Source organism: Lepeophtheirus salmonis, chromosome 8 (assembly GCF_016086655.4).
Source record: "Lepeophtheirus salmonis chromosome 8, UVic_Lsal_1.4, whole genome shotgun sequence".
NCBI classification, from domain to species: domain Eukaryota; kingdom Metazoa; phylum Arthropoda; class Copepoda; order Siphonostomatoida; family Caligidae; genus Lepeophtheirus; species Lepeophtheirus salmonis.
In genome coordinates this window covers 36,535,648-36,557,723 of record NC_052138.2, presented here as the reverse complement: position 1 = coordinate 36,557,723, position 22,076 = coordinate 36,535,648, and the positions used below count along the sequence as shown (strand labels likewise).

At 27.2% G+C, this 22,076-nt stretch overlaps 1 long non-coding RNA gene across 6 annotated transcripts; it reads left to right on the top strand.

Moving 5' to 3' along the window:
* The first annotated feature begins 645 nt into the window (after nucleotides 1-645).
* On the top strand, nucleotides 646-20,808 carry LOC121123276 (uncharacterized). Of its 6 annotated transcripts, none has more exons than XR_005865959.2 (5): nucleotides 646-909; nucleotides 17,865-19,721; nucleotides 19,780-19,983; nucleotides 20,078-20,391; nucleotides 20,453-20,808. It is a non-coding gene; the product is annotated as an uncharacterized lncRNA (long non-coding RNA). The 6 variants fall into 6 exon arrangements; XR_011781434.1 differs by having other exon boundaries at nucleotides 20,041-20,391; XR_011781433.1 differs by having other exon boundaries at nucleotides 17,826-19,721; nucleotides 20,041-20,391.
* The last annotated feature ends 1,268 nt before the right edge of the window (nucleotides 20,809-22,076 follow it).

Below are 22,076 nucleotides of genomic sequence, written 5' to 3'. Positions count from 1 at the left end.
AAATTAGGTAAGATATGAGCTTTTAAATCTTCAGTTTACAGCATATACTTTATTAATTTGAGAAATTTATTTTGCACTTCAGTCAAAATAAGGGCACACCAAAAGAAGATATCCCTCCATATTCCTTTGATTAATACAGGATACTACTCGAGTAAAAAATGACGTCTGCCTCGAAATGCCAAACTGCCGTTAAAAGTATAACGTTGTACCTCTGACTATATTTTTGTTCTCAATGTTTAATCCCCTCCAAATTATAATATTCAATTATTGCATGGTCCTCATCCAAATACTGTAAATCCTTAATTTTACATTAGGCATCTTATTTTTTGATTGCAACTTGTACAAAATTGCAACTTGCAACTTACACACCATTATACTAGACGCAAGTTATTACTTATTCGGTATTCCTGATGGCAGATTGGCATAAGGAGATCTTTTTGAATATAAAGGCGGGGTAAAATAATTCAGCTGCTATACAAATAGAATGGGTAGGGATATGCTTTGTTTGAAAAAACAAGTTTGATCGACTATTCAACGTTAACTCAACTGATTGTTTTTTTTTTACATGAGATGAGTTAATGAAATTGATTAAATAATTGGTTAAAAAATCTACCAAAGAGGAAGAAAAAAATTAACTCGCAATGATATGATTAACTCGTTAATACTCTCACTGTGTTCTCTTTCTCCGTATCTTCTAGTTCGTCCTTCCACATCACTCTGTGTTTTCAGGGCGGAAATTTAGGTCAAGATATTTCATACAATGTCGCTTCTAGACATGTCTTTTTCTATAGGTCTATTGAGCGTTATAAAACTAGGCTGAGGATTGAGACGAGGCCCTTGAATTGGAAATCGGGATGGAGAGAAGCACTAGTGCATAGGGAAAGACTCAAAGAACTTCCTGGAAATGGGGTAAGCTTGTGAATTTTGTTTAAAGGTTTGTTTGTCAACACAAAGGCAACCCAGAATGATTTTACTCAAATTGTATTTGAATGGCATTAGATGAATTATAGAGGGCTTTCACGTGACGTCAGCATTTTTGATGTCGGCCATTTTCGAAGAATCCTTTGCTATTTAATAGTAATGAAAATATGGAACTATTTGATGTTAAAATGGAATCAACAAATAAAATGACATAAAATTTACGGCACATCAAAAATAGTTTTATTATATATCTGATACTAAAACTTATATAACTATGTTTGAATGAACCACATCTTGTCTCTAATCGATCCCCAAAAAAAAAAAAAGTTAGCAATCTAATAGGGATTAACAATACATACTACTTTGATTTAATTCATTACCATCAAGTAAAGTTCATTAGAAGTATTTTTTCATTCATAAAGCCATTTTCATTAAGTTTTATTGGCATTTTGTGCATTTGTGTCCTATTCAATTATGATGCAATTTAGAACTTCAGTGAAAAACTCTTTTATCGCTGGATATTCAATTTTAATGGACAATAGGGTTTAAATCTTTTTATTGGTTTGTCCCATTTTGACATCATGTAAAATATTGTTTAGTACCCCGAAATGACCGACATCAACATTGTGAACGGTACTTTAAATATCACAAATTATTCTGATTAATCCCTTCAAGGTTGTCGCAAATTGCAATTAAAAGTTGCACAGTTGAATATTAAATTGTAGATATATAAAAAATAACAATCATAACCGTGTAATTAAATTTGTGATTAATTTTATTGATTGGCATTGGTTGAATGAATTTTAAGTAAACCTCACACTTTTCAAAAATAATGATTAATTAATTCTTATCTAAAAGTACATATATCATATTCTAATTCTTTGTTAATTTTTATAGTCATATTGAAGGAAACCATTTTTTGGGAATTCTAATTGCCATACCTTTTGATGCTATTGTATTTGCCTTTATTTTTTATTCTTGCTTCATATTTTTCTCTTAAAGAATGGCACTGTGGTATGACATTGAAATCTGTAGTTATAGTATCAAATGCATGTTTTATTTTAGCTGAAGGGCTGGCTTTTCTTTTTAGCAGTGTAAACAGATTTTTCTATATTCCGTATTGTGCTTTCAATTGTTAAAAGGATATTTATAAAAATATTTTTGGAAAAGTAGACAAGACTATGTCGAGTGTAATCAGATATGCTTTATTTTTTTTGCTGACGTCACGTGAAAGCCCTCTATAATTCATCTAATGTCATCCAAATACAATTTGAGTAAAATCATTTAGTGATATGTAATCACTAGGAATAGCTGGGTTATTCATTTTATTTATACTTTGAGAGTTTTTTCCACAATTTATACCAAATCAGTTCCACATAGCTAAATTTTGAGACCCCATATATGTAGAAATGTTTACAATATCCATTCTCACTTTGTGGGACATTTTTATTATATCAATTATAATTGGACTTAAGTTTGATCCGTCATAAGCATTTAGTGTGAAATAATATGCTACTACTTGCTTCCATCTCACCGTGGAAATTCGTAGCATCGCTTTTGGAATATGTAGAAGATGATTCTCCCTTTATAGAGCCACTCTTGCCATCATAATCAAGTGAAACCCCTTAATTGAATCCAATGTTAAAGACGCTTTCCTATCAATTTCTGACATACTTCTGACCTTGATCTGTATCATGTTAAATACTTCATTAGAGATTATGTCCTGAAACATAAAGAATTATGTCCTTTTTTGTAAAGTTTTTATACAAGGCAGAGGTAAATACTCTCTTCATAAGTCATATACAGACTTCCCACATGCCGTCCGTAATTTCAATGCATCTTTAATTGAATCATTACAAAAACTTCGGCTTTTAGAATTTTTAACTTAAAGATTTTTGATCAAATCAGAGTTTAAAATATTTCAATTGATAAATACATTCGTCTTTTAGATAATTATTTTTTGGTGCATTATTTTAATAGTTGCCTTCAAAGAAGATATAACTGCATCTTGATGTTTTTTCTTTTGTTCATACATATGACAATCATGTTTCATAGTCTGCACTGTGACTTCTGGCATAAATTTGGAATCAAATGTAGATGAGGGTACATGATTATCTAACATTCTCTTCGGTGATAAATATGTCACCGGCTCATATGACATTATAAATTTATTACAATAGTTATGATGAGGTGGTAGAAGAGCTTGAATCCTCGGAATTTCTCAAGATTTTAAAATCTTTTTGTTCATCCGCGATGGATTTGAGGGAAACATTTTTCTCTCATTTTTTGATTTTGATTTTATTTGATTTATGACTACATTGAACTGTAATTTTTAAAAATATAATCCACTCTTCAGAAATAATAAATTTAGTTTATAATTTCAAAAGTGCATAATTAAGTTTCCCTTAAAGATATATTTAATACTTAAAGATCTTTGATTGAATCTAACCATGCATTTTCTATATAACTAATCATTTTTAAATAGTTCAAGGGGAATGTTTTTCGAAAGCTAAGGGTCTAATACTCATTATTGCCTCATCAATAAATTCTAAAGAAACCCATTGTGAGAAGATAATTTCCTATTGAAACATGATGTTTTTTTTTTTTTTTCTTATTACTAATACCATTGATACTCTAATTTTCGGTAATCGTGTAATAAACTTTATTAGATTTATGGCTCCTTTAAAATATAATTTTTAAAAATATTAACGACTCTTCAGAAATTATAAATATTGTCCTTAATTTCACGAGTGCATTTTTAAGTTTCCCTTATCAAAGATATATTTAATACTTAAAGATCTCTGATCGAATGTAACCATGCATTTTCTAAATAACTAATCACTTCGTAATAGTTAAGCGAAAACATTCTTCGAAAGGTATGGGTACAATACTAAATATTGCCTCATCAATGAATTCTAAAGAAACCACATTATGGAAAGATAATTTCTTATTGAAACTTGATGTTTTTTGTATTTTTTCCATTTCTTACTACTAATACAATTAATTTTATAATTTTTGGTAATGTTGGAATAGATATTATTTGATTTGTGACTACATTGAACTGGGATTTAAAAAAATATAATCCACTCTTCAGAAATAATAAATTTAGTTTATAATTTCAAAAGTGCATATTTAAGTTTCCCTTATCAAAGATATATTTAATACTTAAAGATCTCTGATTGAATCTAACCATGCATTTTCTATATAACTAATCACTTTGAAATAGTTAAAGGGGAACGTTTTTCGAAAGCTAAAGGTCCAATACTCATTATTGCCTCATCAATATATTCTAAAGAAACCACATTGTGAGAAGATAATTTCTTATTGTACTTGATGTTTTTTGGTCTTTTTCCTTATTCTTATTACTAATATCATTAATACTTTATTTTTTGGTAATGGTGTAATAAACTTAATTTGATTTATAACTACATTTAAGTGTGATTTAAAAAAATATAATCCACTTTCATAAAATTAATTTAGTCTATTATTTAACGAGTGCATTTTTAAGTTTTTATTATCAAAGATATATTTAATACTTAAAGATCTCTGATCGAATGTAACCATGCATTTTCTAAATAACTAATCATCGGAAATAGTTAAAGGGGAACGCTGTTCGAAAGCTATGGGTCCAATACTCATTATTGCTTCATCAATAAATTCTAAAGAACCCACATAATGAAAAATAATTTCTTATTGAAACTTGATGGGTTTTTTTTCATTTTCCTTTTTCTTATTACTAATACCATTAATACTTTACTTTTCGGTAATGGTGTAATAAACTTAATTTGATTTATAACTACATTTAACTGTTATTTTTAAAAATATAATCCACTCTTCAGAAAAAATAAGTTCAGTCTATAATTTCACGAGTTTCTTTTAAGTTTTTAAACTTAAAGATCTCTGATTGAATCTTGCCATGCATTTTCTAAATAACTATTCACGTCATAATAGTTAAAAGGGAACGTTCTTCGAAAGCTATGGGTCCAATACTCATTATTGCTTCATCAATAAATTCTAAAGAACCCAAATAATGAAAAGATAATTTCTTATTGAAACTTGATGGTTTTTTTTCTTTTTCTTATTACTAATACCATTAATTGTTTCCTGTTTTGTAATAGTGTAATAAACTTAATTTGATTTATAACTACATTTAACTGTTATTTTTAAAAATATAATCCACTCTTCAGAAATAATAAGTTCAGTCTATAATTTCACGAGTTCCTTTTAAGTTTCTAAACTTAAAGATCTCTGATTGAATCTAGCCATGCATTTTCTAAATAACTAATCACTTCATAATAGTTAACCGGGAACATTCTTCAAAAGGTATGGGTACAATACTAAATATTGCCTCATCCTTAAATTCTAAAGAAACCACATTATGGAAAGATAATTTCTTATTGAAACTTGATGTTTTTTGTATTTTTTCCATTTCTTACTACTAATACAATTAATACTTTAATTTTTGGTTAATGTTGGAATAGATTTTATTTGATTTGTGACTACATTGAACTGTGATTTTTAAAAATATAATCCACTCTTCAGAAATAATAAATTTAGTTTATAATTTCAAAAGTGCATAATTAAGTTTCCCTTATCAAAGATATATTTAATACTTAAAGATCTCTGATTGAATCTAACCATGCATTTTCTATATAACTAATCATTTTGAAATAGTTAAAGGGGAATGTTTTTCGAAAGCTAAGGGTCCAATCATCATTATTGCCTCATCAATAAATTCTAAAGAAACCATATTGTGAAAAGATAATTTCTAATCAATAAATTCTAAAGAAACCACATTATGAAAAGATAATTTCTTATTGAAACTTGATGTTTTTTGTATTTTTTTCCATTTCTTACTACTAATACAATTAATACTTTAATTTTTGGTAATGTTGGAATAGATTTTATTTGATTTATGACTACATTGAACTGTGATTTAAAAAAATATAATCCACTCTTCAGAAATAATAAATTTAGTTTATAATTTCAAAAGTGCATATTAAAGTTTCTATTAACAAAGATATATTTAATACTTAAAGATCTCTGATTGAATCTAACCATGCATTTTCTATATAACTAATCACTTCGAAATAGTTAAAGGGGAATGTTTTTCGAAAGCTAAGGGTCCAATCATCATTATTGCCTCATCAATAAATTCTAAAAAACCCACATAATGAAGAGATAATTTCTTATTAAAACTTGATGGTTTTTTTTCATTTTGCTTTTTCTTATTACTAATAGCATTAATACTTTACTTTTCGGTAAAGTTGTTATAAGCTTAATTTGATTTATAACTACATTTAACTGTTATTTTTAAAAATATAATCCATTCTTCAGAAATAATAAGTTCAGTCTATAATTTCACGAGTTTCTTTTAAGTTTTTAAACTTAAAGATCTCTGATTGAATCTTGTCATGCATTTTCTAAATAACTATTCACGTCATAATAGTTAAAAGGGAACGTTCTTCGAAAGCTATGGGTCCAATACTCATTATTGCTTCATCAATAAATTCTAAAGAACCCAAATAATGAAAAGATAATTTCTTATTGAAACTTGATGGTTTTTTTTCTTTTTCTTATTACTAATACCATTAATTGTTTCCTGTTTTGTAATAGTGTAATAAACTTAATTTGATTTATAACTACATTTAACTGTTATTTTTAAAAATATAATCCACTCTTTAGAAATAATAAGTTCAGTCTATAATTTCACGAATTCCTTCTAAGTTTCTAAACTTAAAGATCTCTGATTGAATCTAGCCATGCATTTTCTAAATAACTAATCACTTCATAATAGTTAACCGGGAACATTCTTCAAAAGGTATGGGTACAATACTAAATATTGCCTCATCCTTAAATTCTAAAGAAACCACGTTATGGAACCATAATTTCTTATTGAAACTTGATGTTTTTTGTATTTTTTCCATTTCTTACTACTAATAAAATTAATTTTTTAATTTTTGGTTAATGTTGGAATAGATTTTATTTGATTTGTGACTACATTGAACTGTGATTTAAAAAAATATAATCCACTCTTCAGAAATAATAAATTTAGTTTATAATTTCAAAAGTGCATAATTAAGTTTCCCTTATCAAATAGATATTTAATACATAAAGATTTCTGATTGAATCTAACCATGCATTTTCTATATAACTAATAACTTGGAAATAGTTAACCGGGAACATTCTTCAAAAGGTATGGGTACAATACTAAATATTGCCTCATCAATAAATTCTAAAGAAACCACATTATGAGAAGATAATTTCTTATTGAAACTTGATGTTTTTTGTATTTTTTCCATTTCTTACTACTAATACAATTAATACTTTAATTTTTGGTTAATGTTGGAATAGATATTATTTGATTTGTGACTACATTGAACTGGGATTTAAAAAAATATAATCCACTCTTCAGAAATAATAAATTTAGTTTATAATTTCAAAAGTGCATATTTAAGTTTCCCTTATCAAAGATATATTTAATACTTAAAGATCTTTGATTGAATCTAACCATGCATTTTCTATATAACTAATCACTTCGAAATAGTTAAAGGGGAACGTTCTTCGAAAGCTAAGGGTCCAATACTCATTATTGCTTCATCAATAAATTCTAAAGAACCCAAATAATGAAAAGATAATTTCTTATTGAAACTTGATGGTTTTTTTTTTTCTTTTTCTTATTACTAATACCATTAATTGTTTCCTGTTTTGTAATAGTGTAATAAACTTAATTTGATTTATAACTACATTAAACTGTTATTTTTAAAAATATAATCCACTCTTCAGAAAAAATAAAAGTGCATAATTAAGTTTCCTTATCAAAGATATATTTAATACTTAAAGATCTTTGATTGAATCTAACCATGCATTTTCTATATAACTAATCACTTCGAAATAGTTAAAGGGGAATGTTTTTCGAAAGCTAAGGGTCCAATCATCATTATTGCCTCATCAATAAATTCTAAAGAAACCATATTGTGAAAAGATAATTTCTAATCAATAAATTCTAAAGAAACCACATTATGAAAAGATAATTTCTTATTGAAACTTGATGTTTTTTGTATTTTTTCCATTTCTTACTACTAATACAATTAATACTTTAATTTTTGGTTAATGTTGGAATAGATATTATTTGATTTGTGACTACATTGAACTGTGATTTAAAAAATATAATCCACTCTTCAGAAATAATAAATTTAGTTTATAATTTCAAAAGTGTATATATTAAAGTTTCTATTAACAAAGATATATTTAATACTTAAAGATCTCTGATTGAATCTAACCATGCATTTTCTATATAACTAATCACTTTGAAATAGTTAAAGGGAACGTTTTTCGAAAGCTAAGGGTCCAATACTCATTATTGCCTCATCAATAAATTCTAAAAAACCCACATAATGAAAAGATAATTTCTTATTGAAACTTGATGGTTTTTTTTCATTTTGCTTTTTCTTATTACTAATACCATTAATACTTTACTTTTTGGTAATGGTGTTATAAGCTTAATTTGATTTATAACTACATTTAACTGTTATTTTTAAAAATATAATCCACTCTTTAGAAAACTTAAGTTCAGTCTATAATTTCACGAGTTCCTTTTAAGTTTCTAAACTTAAAGATCTCTGATTGAATCTAGCCATGCATTTTCTAAATAACTAATCACTTCATAATAGTTAACCGGGAACATTCTTCAAAAGGTATGGGTACAATACTAAATATTGCCTCATCCTTAAATTCTAAAGAAACCACATTATGAAAAGATAATTTCTTATTGAAACTTGATGTTTTTTGTATTTTTTCCATTTCTTACTACTAATACAATTAATACTTTAATTTTTGGTTAATGTTGGAATAGATTTTATTTGATTTGTGACTACATTGAACTGTGATTTTTAAAAATATAATCCACTCTTCAGAAATAATAAATTTAGTTTATAATTTCAAAAGTGCATAATTAAGTTTCCCTTATCAAATAGATATTTAATACATAAAGATTTCTGATTGAATCTAACCATGCATTTTCTATATAACTAATAACTTGGAAATAGTTAACCGGGAACATTCTTCAAAAGGTATGGGTACAATACTAATTATTGCCTCATCAATAAATTCTAAAGAAACCACATTATGAAAAGATAATTTCTTATTGAAACTTGATGTTTTTTGTATTTTTTCCATTTCTTACTACTAATACAATTAATACTTTAATTTTTGGTTAATGTTGGAATAGATATTATTTGATTTGTGACAACATTGAACTGGGATTTATAAAAAAGTATAATCCACTCTTCAGAAATAATAAACTTAGTTTATAATTTCAAAAGTGCATATTTAAGTTTCCTTTATCAAAGATATATTTAATACTTAAAGATCTTTGATTGAATCTAACCATGCATTTTCTATATAACTAATCACTTCGAAATAGTTAAAGGGGAATGTTTTCGAAAGCTAAGGGTCCAATACTCATTATTGCCTCATCAATAAATTCTAAAAAACCCACATAATGAAGAGATAATTTCTTATTGAAACTTGATGTTTTTTTCTTTTTCCTTATTCTTATTACTAATATCATTAATATTTTATTTTTTGGTAATGGTGTAATAAGTTTAATTTGATTTATAACTACATTTAAGTGTGATTTTAAAAAATATAATCCACTTTCATAAAATTAATTTAGTCTATTATTTAACGAGTGCATTTTTAAGTTTCTATTATCAAAGATATATTTAATACTTAAAGATCTTTGATTGAATCTAACCATGCATTTTCTATATAACTAATCACTTCAAAATAGTTAAAGGGGAATGTTTTTGGAAAGCTAAGGGTCCAATCATCATTATTGCCTAATCAATAAATTCTAAAGAAACCATATTGTGAAAAGATAATTTCTTATTGAAACTTGATGGTTTTTTTCATTTTGCTTTTTCTTATTACTAATACCATTAATACTTTACTTTTTGGTAATGGTGTTATAAGCTTAATTTGATTTATAACTACATTTAACTGTTATTTTTAAAAATATAATCCACTCTTCAGAAATAATAAGTTCAGTCTATAATTTCACGAGTTCCTTTTAAGTTTCTAAACTGAAAGATCTCTGATTGAATCTAGCCATGCATTTTCTAAATAACTAATCACTTCATAATAGTTAACCGGGAACATTCTTCAAAAGGTATGGGTACAATACTAAATATTGCCTCATCCTTAAATTCTAAAGAAACCACATTATGGAAAGATAATTTCTTATTGAAACTTGATGTTTTTTGTATTTTTTCCATATCTTACTACTAATAAAATTAATTTTATAATTTTTGGTTAATGTTGGAATAGATTTTATTTGATTTGTGACTACATTGAACTGTGATTTTTAAAAATATAATCCACTCTTCAGAAATAATAAATTTAGTTTATAATTGCAAAAGTGCATAATTAAGCTTCCCTTATCAAATAGATATTTAATACATAAAGATTTCTGATTGAATCTAACCATGCATTTTCTATATAACTAATAACTTGGAAATAGTTAACCGGGAACATTCTTCAAAAGGTATGGGTACAATACTAAATATTGCCTCATCCTTAAATTCTAAAGAAACCACATTATGGAAAGATAATTTCTTATTGAAACTTGATGTTTTTTGTATTTTTTCCATTTCTTACTACTAATACAATTAATACTTTAATTTTTGGTTAATGTTGGAATAGATATTATTTGATTTGTGACTACATTGAACTGGGATTTAAAAAAATATAATCCACTCTTCAGAAATAATAAATTTAGTTTATAATTTCAAAAGTGCATATTTAAGTTTCCCTTATCAAAGATATATTTAATACTTAAAGATCTTTGATTGAATCTAACCATGCATTTTCTATATAACTAATCACTTCGAAATAGTTAAAGGGGAATGTTCTTCGAAAGCTAAGGGTCCAATACTCATTATTGCCTCATCAATAAATTCTAAAGAAACCACATTGTGAGAAGATAATTTCTTATTGTACTTGATGTTTTTTGGTCTTTTTCCTTATTCTTATTACTAATATCATTAATACTTTATTTTTTGGTAATGGTGTAATAAACTTAATTTGATTTATAACTACATTTAACTGTGATTTTAAAAAATATAATCCACTTTTCATAAAATTAATTTACTCTATAATTTAACGAGTACATTTTTAAGTTTCTATTAACATAGATATATTTAATATTTAAAGACCTCTGATCGAATGTAACCATGCATTTTCTAAATAACTAATAACTTCGGAATAGTTAAAGGGGAACGCTGTTCGAAAGCTATGGGTCCAATACTCATTATTGCTTCATCAATAAATTCTAAAGAACCCACATAATGAAAAAATAATTTCTTATTGAAACTTGATGGTTTTTTTTTCATTTTCCTTTTTCTTATTACTAATACCATTAATACTTTACTTTTCGGTAATAGTGTAATAAACTTAATTTGATTTATAACTACATTTAACTGTTATTTTTAAAAATATAATCCACTCTTCAGAAAAAATAAGTTCAGTCTATAATTTCACGAGTTTCTTTTAAGTTTTTAAACTTAAAGATCTCTGATTGAATCTTGTCATGCATTTTCTAAATAACTAATCACTTTGAAATAGTTAACCGGGAACATTCTGCAAAAGGTATGGGTACAATACTAAATATTGCCTCATCCTTAAATTCTAAAGAAACCACGTTATGGAACCATAATTTCTTATTGAAACTTGATGTTTTTTGTATTTTTTCCATTTCTTACTACTAATACAATTAATACTTTAATTTTTGGTTAATGTTGGAATAGATTTTATTTGATTTGTGACTACATTGAACTGGGATTTAAAAAAATATAATCCACTCTTCAGAAATAATAAATTTAGTTTATAATTTCAAAAGTGCATAATTAAGTTTCCCTTATCAAAGATATATTTAATACTTAAAGATCTCTGATTGAATCTAACCATGCATTTTCTATATAACTAATCACTTTGAAATAGTTAAAGGGGAATGTTTTTCGAAAGCTAAGGGTCCAATCATCATTATTGCCTCATCAATAAATTCTAAAGAAACCATATTGTGAAAAGATAATTTCTAATCAATATTGAAAACATTATGGAAAGATAATTTTTATTGAAACTTGATGTTTTTTGTATTTTTTCCATTTCTTACTACTAATACAATTAATACTTTAATTTTTGGTTAATGTTGGAATAGATATTATTTGATTTGTGACTACATTGAACTGGGATTTAAAAAAGTATAATCCACTCTTCAGAAATAATAAATTTAGTTTATAATTTCAAAAGTGCATATTAAAGTTTCTCTTATCAAAGATATATTTAATACTTAAAGATCTCTGATTGAATCTAACCATGCATTTTCTATATAACTAATCACTTTAAAATAGTTAAAGGGGAACATTTTTCGAAAGCTAAGGGTCCAATACTCATTATTGCCTCATCAATAAATTCTAAAAAACCCACATAATGAAAAGATAATTTCTTATTGAAACTTGATGGTTTTTTTTCATTTTGCTTTTTCTTATTACTAATACCATTAATATTTTACTTTTTGGTAATGGTGTTATAAGCTTAATTTGATTTATAACTACATTTAACTGTTATTTTTAAAAATATAATCCATTCTTCAGAAATAATAAGTTCAGTCTATAATTTCACGAGTTCCTTTTAAGTTTTTAAACTTAAAGATCTCTGATTGAATCTAACCATGCATTTTCTAAATAACTAATCACTTCGAAATAGTTAAAGGGGAACGTTTTTCGAAAGCTATGGGTCCAATACTCATTATTGCTTCATCAATAAATTCTAAAAACCCACATAATGAAAAGATAATTTCTTATTGAAACTTGATGGTTTTTTTTCTTTTTCTTATTACTAATACCATTAATTGTTTCCTGTTTTGTAATAGTGTAATAAACTTAATTTGATTTAAACAACATTTAACTGTTATTTTTAAAAATATAATCCACTCTTCAGAAATAATAAGTTCAGTTTATAATTTCACGAATTCCTTCTAAGTTTCTAAACTTGAAGATCTCTGATTGAATCTAGCCATGCATTTTCTAAATAACTAATCACTTCATAATAGTTAACTGGGAACATTTTTCAAAAGGTATGGGTACAATACTAAATATTGCCTCATCCTTAAATTCTAAAGAAACCACGTTATGGAACCATAATTTCTTATTGAAACTTGATGTTTTTTGTATTTTTTCCATTTCTTACTACTAATACAATTAATACTTTAATTTTTGGTTAATGTTGGAATAGATTTTATTTGATTTGTGACTACATTGAACTGTGATTTTTAAAAATATAATCCACTCTTCAGAAATAATAAATTTAGTTTATAATTTCAAAAGTGCATAATTAAGTTTCCTTATCAAAGATATATTTAATACTTAAAGATCTTTGATTGAATCTAACCATGCATTTTCTATATAACTAATCACTTAGAAATAGTTAAAGGGGAATGTTTTTCGAAAGCTAAGGGTCCAATCATCATTATTGCCTCATCAATAAATTCTAAAGAAACCATATTGTGAAAAGATAACTAATCAATATGAAAAGATAATGGAAAGATTCTTATTGAAACTTGATGTTTTTTGTATTTTTTCCATTTCTTACTACTAATACAATTAATACTTTAATTTTTGGTAATGTTGGAATAGATTTTATTTGATTTATGACTACATTGAACTGTGATTTTAAAAAATATAATCCACTCTTCAGAAATAATAAATTTAGTTTATAATTTCAAAAGTGCATATTTAAGTTTCCCTTATCAAAGATATATTTAATACTTAAAGATCTCTGATTGAATCTAACCATGCATTTTCTATATAACTAATCACTTCGAAATAGTTAAAGGGGAACGTTTTTCGAAAGCTATGGGTCCAATACTCATTATTGCCTCATCAATAAATTCTAAAGAAACCACATTATGAAAAGATAATTTCTTATCAATAAATTCTAAAGAAACCACATTATGAAAAGATAATTTCTTATTGAAACTTGATGGTTTTGTTCTTTTTTTTTCTTATTACTAAAACCATTAATATTTTACTTTTTGGAAATGGTGTAATAAACTTAATTTGATTTATAACTACAATTAACTGTGATTTTTAAAATATAATCCACTTTTCATAAAATTAATTCAGTCTATAATTTCATGAGTGCATTTTTAAGTTTCTCTTATCAAAGATATAGTTAATATTTGAAGATCTCTGATCGAATCTTGCCATGCATTTTCTAAATAACTAATAACTTCGGAATAGTTAAAGGGGAACGTTCTTCGAAACCTTTTGGTCCTAATACTTATTAATGCCTCATCAATAAATTATAAAGAAACCACATTATGAAAAGATAATTTCTTATTGAAACTTGATGTTTTTTGAATTTTTTTTCATTTATTACTACTAATACAATTAATTGATTAAGTTTTGGTAATGTTGGAATAGATTTTATTTGATTTATGACTACATTGAACTGTGATTTAAAAAAATATAATCCACTCTTCAGAAATAATAAATTTAGTTTATAATTTCAAAAGTGTATAGTTAAGTTTCCCTTATCAAAGAGATATTTAATACTTGAAGATCTCTGATCGAATGTAACCATGCATTTTTTAAATAACTAATCACGTCATAATAGTTAAAAGGGAATGTTCTTTGAAAGCTATGGGTCCAATACTCATTATTGCTTCATCAATAAATTCTAAAGAACCCCCATAATGAAAAGATAATTTAGTATTGAAACTTTATGGTTATTTTTTCATTTTCCTTTTTTTATTACTAATACCATTAATACTTTACTTTTTGGTAATCGTTGATTAAACTTTATTTGATTTATGACTACATTTAACTGTGATTTTTAAAAATATAATCCACTCTTCAGATATATTAAATTTAGTTCTGTATTTTACAAGTTATTTTGATCAATGATGTATTTAATAATTAAGGATCTATTTGTTCTTTTATCTGATTATTAATACCACTTATACTCTTATTTGTGGTAGTTTTTGAATAAGCTTTATTTAATTTATGACTACATTACACTGTGATTTTTAAAATTCAATCCCCTGTTCCGAAGTAATAAATTTATTCCTTAATTCCCTAATCCATTCAAAGAATTTTCTTCTGCAAAGATATCATTCATTCTTAAAGATCTCTAATTTTTTCTAGCCATTCAATTTCTAAATAACTGATCATGGCATAGTAATGATAGGTGAAATTATGTTTCTTCGATAGTCCAATATTTAGCACTTGAATGGTCGATGTGTCTTTTTCGACAACCAAGAGTTTTTGATGAAATACTGTGTCGTTACTGGTAGGAGTTGGAGTCTGAATTTTCTTGACAATTATTCTTTTTTGGCAAACTTTGAAATTTGCAAAGTTTATCTTTTTTTGACAGTATAATGTTGCAGAAGTTAAATGTTCCCCATTGTTGGCCGAGGTGTTGTTTTTGGGAGAGTCTCTTAAATTTTCTTTTTTTTTGTCAGTGTTATCTGGTTAGGAACTCCTAATTTCTGACATCATACGAGAAAAGCTTACTCCTGAAGAAATTGGATCCCTTGCATCCTCTTGGGGTTATAGAGATCATTAAACGAGTAATACTCGAGTCCGATAAATATTTTGGTAGTTGGATTTAAGTAATATTATTGTAATTAATTTTTATAAAATATCTTCATTTGAATACTGAGACATTCATTTTGATCCAGCTTGCATGAAAATTAAATTAAATTTGGTCATTATCAACATAAAAAACACGAGGGAAAGACTGATGCAAGGTAGTTCATTTTTGTTGAACTTAATCAGTTTGGAAGTTTATTTCTATCTAAATGGTGCTTAGAAAAAGTTATTTCCACTTTATCAGTGCTTTTATGAATGAAAATTGTTTCGGGCATAAAACGACTTAATATACAATATTCATCCATTCCATTAATTGTTTTGGAATATTAATCTTTTTGATATTTCTCTTAATCTGGATATTTATTCTTCAGATTTTTTGATAGGATGTATTTTCAAGGAGGTGCGGTAGCCTTAATTTAAGACTTATCCTGACAATACTTTGTCTCTATCATGGAAAAGTAAGCCCTGATCCATGTCTTTCATAGTGTTAAGCAATGCATCATTGATATAAATTAATTTACTTGTGTAAATTCATATTCTCCTCAGTTGCTTTGACTATTCGTTGTTCCAGGATAAATTTGTATCTCTGGCAACCAATTGCTATTCACATCAATTTTTAATGTATCAGTATGTGTCAATTAATGAGAAAAAGGAATGTAGTATCCAGGTATTTTATATTAACGCAAAAATACTTCTTGTTGACGCATCTGTTGCCTTATTGCAGAGTTTTGAAAAACCTCTTGGTTCGTCATCACAAGTCTGCCATGACTGTAAGGAGATTGACATTTATTTATTTATTATTTTGATCAGTAGTAAATAATTTTATCGATGGTTTTTGAATCTTTAATTACTCCATGCAAAGTTTTCATTTACGATTCTAAGAACTAGAAAAAAAAAGATTTTGGTGTGCTATTAAAGAAACAATGATACGATTAGCCTTCACTACAGAAACCAATATGGATTTTTCAACGATTGAATAATTACAGTCACCTGTATCCAGTCTGTTAGGCTATGTAATGCTGCACTTTTAATACCGCATATACACATACATTTTTGGGTTCAAATCATAAGTATTATCCTGCATCAACCTAACAAAGTTCGTTAAGCTTATACCTTTGTCTTCTAAGAGAGCTATTGAAGTAGCTTATCAGCTTCTGGATATGTGACAACGGTTCAGAGTTCATAGATAAAGGTACCATAGAGCAAAAACATAAGTGGCCTCAACTCAATGGTTTATGGCCAGCAAATACATCCACAAATCCAAGAATTTCTTGAAAGGGCAAACAGTAATATCAAGGGCATGCTAGTTGCTTGGATGAATGACAATAACACTCAGGACTGCACAATTGACCTCAAATTTGTTGTGCAACAGGACAACAAAGTTGATTTGACTTCATCATATCTACTATATAAAATGATTAAATATGAATATGATCTTCGGACGCTCCTTCATCCCATATCATCTACAGAACCTTCAACTGAATCAGTGTCTGATGTTGCTAGCGAATCGTCTCTTTCCATTATTCACTTTGTAAAGACGTCGATGAACCATATACTGCTGCCAATGAGCCATATTTATCGACACTAACTATAGCGAACCAGAGTGAGGAATGAGTTCCTAAGCAGTGTAGTGACAGTCCACAAAGAAAACGGACAGAAACATCACAATTCGTCAAGTTAGAATAGCTTCTTGTGGCCAAGGATTTTTCCATTTTGACTGCAGTAGAAGCAAGAATCAGTGCAGTGTCGGAAAAATAGATTCAAGTGCTATAGAATAAATCAAAAAAAAATAAAATTGTAACAGCAAATCTTAATTGTTCAAATAAAAACTAATTTAATGAAATGATATTACTTTAATTATTGTGCTGATAATTATATATAATTGAGTCCATGCTCAGCTTTACTTTTTATTTTGTGTATGGATTACATAATCCAAAGAATTCACATAAATGGTAGCATTCTTCGTTATCACGGAAAGTACCTTGCTTATGCAGACGATTATACGATGATCTTCACAGGAAGCCCATTACAAACAAAAAATCTCTTAAGCAAACAATTAGTTTTCTTAAAGAATTTTTTCTTAATTCAGGTACGAGTTCAACCCTGAGAAAATCGAAATAGTAAGCAAATACAGTGGTATAATCGGAAAAGCATGGCCATATTTTAAAATTTCTAAGTCCATAAAAATATTAGATTTGTCGAATTATCTTTTCTTATTCTCAATTATTTATTTTTTAAATCTCCACTAAGTAATAATACATAATACTCTCAAATATGGTGGCTGATTAGTCTTGGACTTCAGTGACTCATGGAAATCTATAAATTCGTATTGGATCCGACATGCATAGTATGAAGAAGATTATTGAGCGTCTATCTTTTAGGAATTTACGGCGGCAAATACTTTGAACAATCTTCAGAGCGGATGATGAATAGTATTGCTAACATCTCTCAACGCTTCCTTCCAACAATTAAATGGGTTCAACGGAATTTCAAACAAATGGATTAGATATTGCTACTTAAACTGATAATTCAAAGTTGCTCATTAACTGGATAACATTTGAGCGTTAAAAATTATTTTATGACAGTTTAACCCTATATCAAGTGTTTGGTAAGAGTTTTGACTGAGAAAAACTATCCAAGAACCAACACTGAATCTTTATAACTATTTGAAGAGATGAAACGTTGATTTTCCAACAACTTTAGTTATTAAAGCTACAAAAAATATTATGATTTCTTCCTCTAAAAAGTTACGAAACGTACCCACTGGCACGTTTCGTGAAAAGTGAAGTCGAAGATTTTTTGGATGAGCATCAAAAGTTTTGTTTTTACTGGAGCGAGAATAAGTATACTGATAATTTTTTATACGATTGTAAATATTTAAATCCTACTAATCAATCTATTACTGACCTTATAAATGATTAATTTTAATATATTCAAAAGAAGCAATTTTATTTCTTATTTCATATAAAAACCCACAAATTTTCTCATTGCAAAAAAAAAAATTAATAGCGTGATTTGCATGTTTTTTTTTCTCTCTAGAGTTTCTATTATTACTTAAAGTATTTGTTTATTTTATTTCGCATCATCCATTTTAATCCCCCCCCCCCTCTCTGTCCCCTTTACATATGTTTTGTTTTTTATGTGACTCTCCTTAGAACATTTCATTCGTGTTCTACTTTTGTTTTATCGATTACTTCTATTATTTTATTATTTATAAATGTCTTTTGGCCAAAAAAAGAAGAAAAAAAATCCGACAGAGTAAAGGATGTCACTGTAGATATTTATAGACTTGACCCATCATATTTTAACTCATAAGAAGAGTGAAAAAAATAATTTTATAACTCCCAAAAAAAAAAAAAAAAAAAAAAAAAATTACAAAATTACTAAGTTCCCTGAAAGAACTCTTAAAAAACATTCGGATTTTTTTCAACCTACAAATTTAGAAAAAATAACTTTAAAAAAATATTGAATCTTATTTATAAAAGATGGAAATACTCCAATTATTAATCTTCACAGTCCTGTAAAGATAAAGTAAGAAATTGAATTTCAATTAAAAATGAAATTGATAATGAATAAATCGCCAATAGAAAAGTTAATATTTATTTGGGGGAAAAAAAGGAAGAACAAGTTAATTGGAAAATGTAAAAGTTAAGGAAGAAAAAAAAAATACTTAAGAAGAAGGTGAAGTAATGGAGGAGAGACTCAGAGAGCAAATGATTAGACAATTATCAAGAAGAAATTGAACAAGAAAATTAATGAATATAGGAAAAATTACTTAAAAAGAACCCCCAAAACAAATAGTTGAAAAAAAATCTAAAAACATCAGGATAAAAAAGTTAGAAATCTAAATTAAAAAAATATAGATGATTAGGGAGAAATGGAAAAGTAAAGAAAATTGAAACAAGTAAAGAAACAAAAGGTAAAATTACAGAAAAAAACCCCAAAAACATCAAGAAAAAATTTTTAATGGTACAAAATTCAAGAAAATCAAAAAACCTCAGCAGAAAGGTTTTAAGAAAATCCAAAATGAAAATGATAAAGAAGAAAAAGAATACTTTGGTTGAATCAACTAAATTAAATGAAGAACCTGAAAAGCTTCTTAAATTATCAACAGTGTGTTTTGTCCTACCTAAAAAAGACTCTTGAGTAAGTTATTTGAGTAATTACTTTCTATGTTAATTCATTAATTCTTTCTTTTGATTAGAGAATACGTCTTACCAGGACCACACAAAAAGGACCATGAGGAAGTCCAATGTAACAGTTACCTTTTTTAAACATGTTACGGCAGAAACTTTGGTCACCACATGGTCAGCAGAAACGGTCAAGATTGGGGAAAAATAAAGAAGAGTTCTTCTTAGAACAAAGGGATCGACCCCTCTGCCATTGATGTAAATTATTTTTCAAATTTGTAAGTATGTGATATAAATTTAATATTAATTGATTTCTAATATTTACATCTTTATAGCCCTTAACACATGAAACCTGCAAAATATACAAAACAGCAGCTAAAGTGGATGGAAAGGAATATTAGGAATTTGGAAAGGTTGTTAAATTGTAAGGAACCCTCGTCATCGTTACCTTGTTGGTGGAGTCTACTAAAATGTTATTGGTCCACCTTAAGAAACTTTTAGCTTCCACAACTGCGATAAGATATGGAAATTATGTCAAACATTTCTTATAGTATTTCAAAAAGGGGGCCCTGACTTTTAAGTGGACAGATTTGAAAAACAGGCCAATTTGAGGCTACACATTTTAAATATTATAAGGTCCAAAGAACTAATTGTCTGACAAATGTTTGTGGATCCTCTCAAATTTAGTACGTTTAAAATAATCTTATAATAAATTAGAATTATTAAAATATATTGTATTTTTTTTAGGAGTCAAACCCAGAATGTCTCAAGGATGTGTTCCAAAATATCTTTGAGGAAGAGTTTCCACTAGTGTGGATCTTCTCCACAAAAAAGAAGAGAAAAATAAATCCGAAGTAATACCAACAGAAATATTGGCGATTTTAACATTATACTTTAAGAAGATGGGAAGATGGAAATAGAGACGGAGAAGGAAGCTTTGAAAAATGAATTTTTTTTCGGATAGTCATCTTAGTATCAAACAAAGTAAAGTAAAAAGTTGGTCTGCTTTAAATGAAATGTAATAATCAATTTTTTTTAAAGGAATTTAAAGTTATATTTTATTGATAAATATTTGTATGTAAAATAAAAGTGTTCAAAAAGTCTTGGAATGTTATTAAAATATGAATTCAAATTTAAGAGATTTCGTTGGCATTTTGTTGTAACATAAGGTTCGAACTTTTTGCTGCGATAGTTTTAATAGTGAGGGCAGCAGATAGAAGTCAGCTTAAATACTCTTAAGAAAATTGGAGATGAAAGAAAGAGTTTCTTGTGGACATCATGAATTTGCTCTCAGTCAGCAACTAGACCGGTCTGAAGGGGGGTATATTGTTAGATTTACAATATAACTTAGATAGATTAGGGATGACGTAATGATCTCATTTAGCAATGATTATTCCATGAGAGGATTTTTGGGTTTCATATGGGTGCGTTCTTAATATTTAGAACGCAATTTTTTGTAGAACCTAAGCATTTGTGGCACACAAAAAAAATATTGAGCAACTCTCATGAAAAAATCAGTATTATAAATCATAATGCTAACTAAAATAAAGAAAATTAATTATTAATTATTTTTCGACCCATGGCGAACATAAAAGCCTATAAAGGTCTCCTTATTGTTTTTAAAATATAAAAATTATCATTCTTAGTAAAAGTGATGTACTCAAGATAAGAATATTAAAATTTTAAAATATCGTAAAAGCGCAACGAAAAAAGCAATAATAAAATTAACCTGAAATGTAAATAGTATATATATACGTGTCACACACATAAAAAAACTCTTCACTTCCCTGGTGAAAGCATAAAGGTATAACATTCTAAAGACTTGTCGATCTCTTAAGAAAACATTACTTAAAAATGTCTGTATTTGTTTTCGGGAGGTAGATGGAGTTGTGAGCAGAGAGTCTCGTTTTGTGGAAGAGGTAGCCTTAATATAGTATCCAGGTTGGGAAGATAGGTTCATCTTTTCGCTTAAAATACGGTGGAGGATAATAACATCCTCTGTAGTACTTCTATGATACATAGGGATGAGGCAAAGTCTTTTGATTTTGCATTGATAGTTCTTGTTATCTCCCAATGAAGGAAATAACGACACAAGCCTAGTTTGCACCTTTCCTTTAGGCATAATCAGGTAGATCTCTGATCCATGCATAAAAAATTTAATATGAAATATTAAAATCTGAGCACTGAATTTTAAACTTCAACAAAATATACTTTATTAATTGACAATTGAATTTCAACAAAATTAATACTATAAATAGATGTGTATCTAAGCTCTCTTAATCATTAATGTAGTCGTCCTTAGCGGCAATGATGGCTTCCAGGATGCGGTGGAGGGCCTGGCATCTGCTGTGGTTGTAGTTCTCTGTCATGG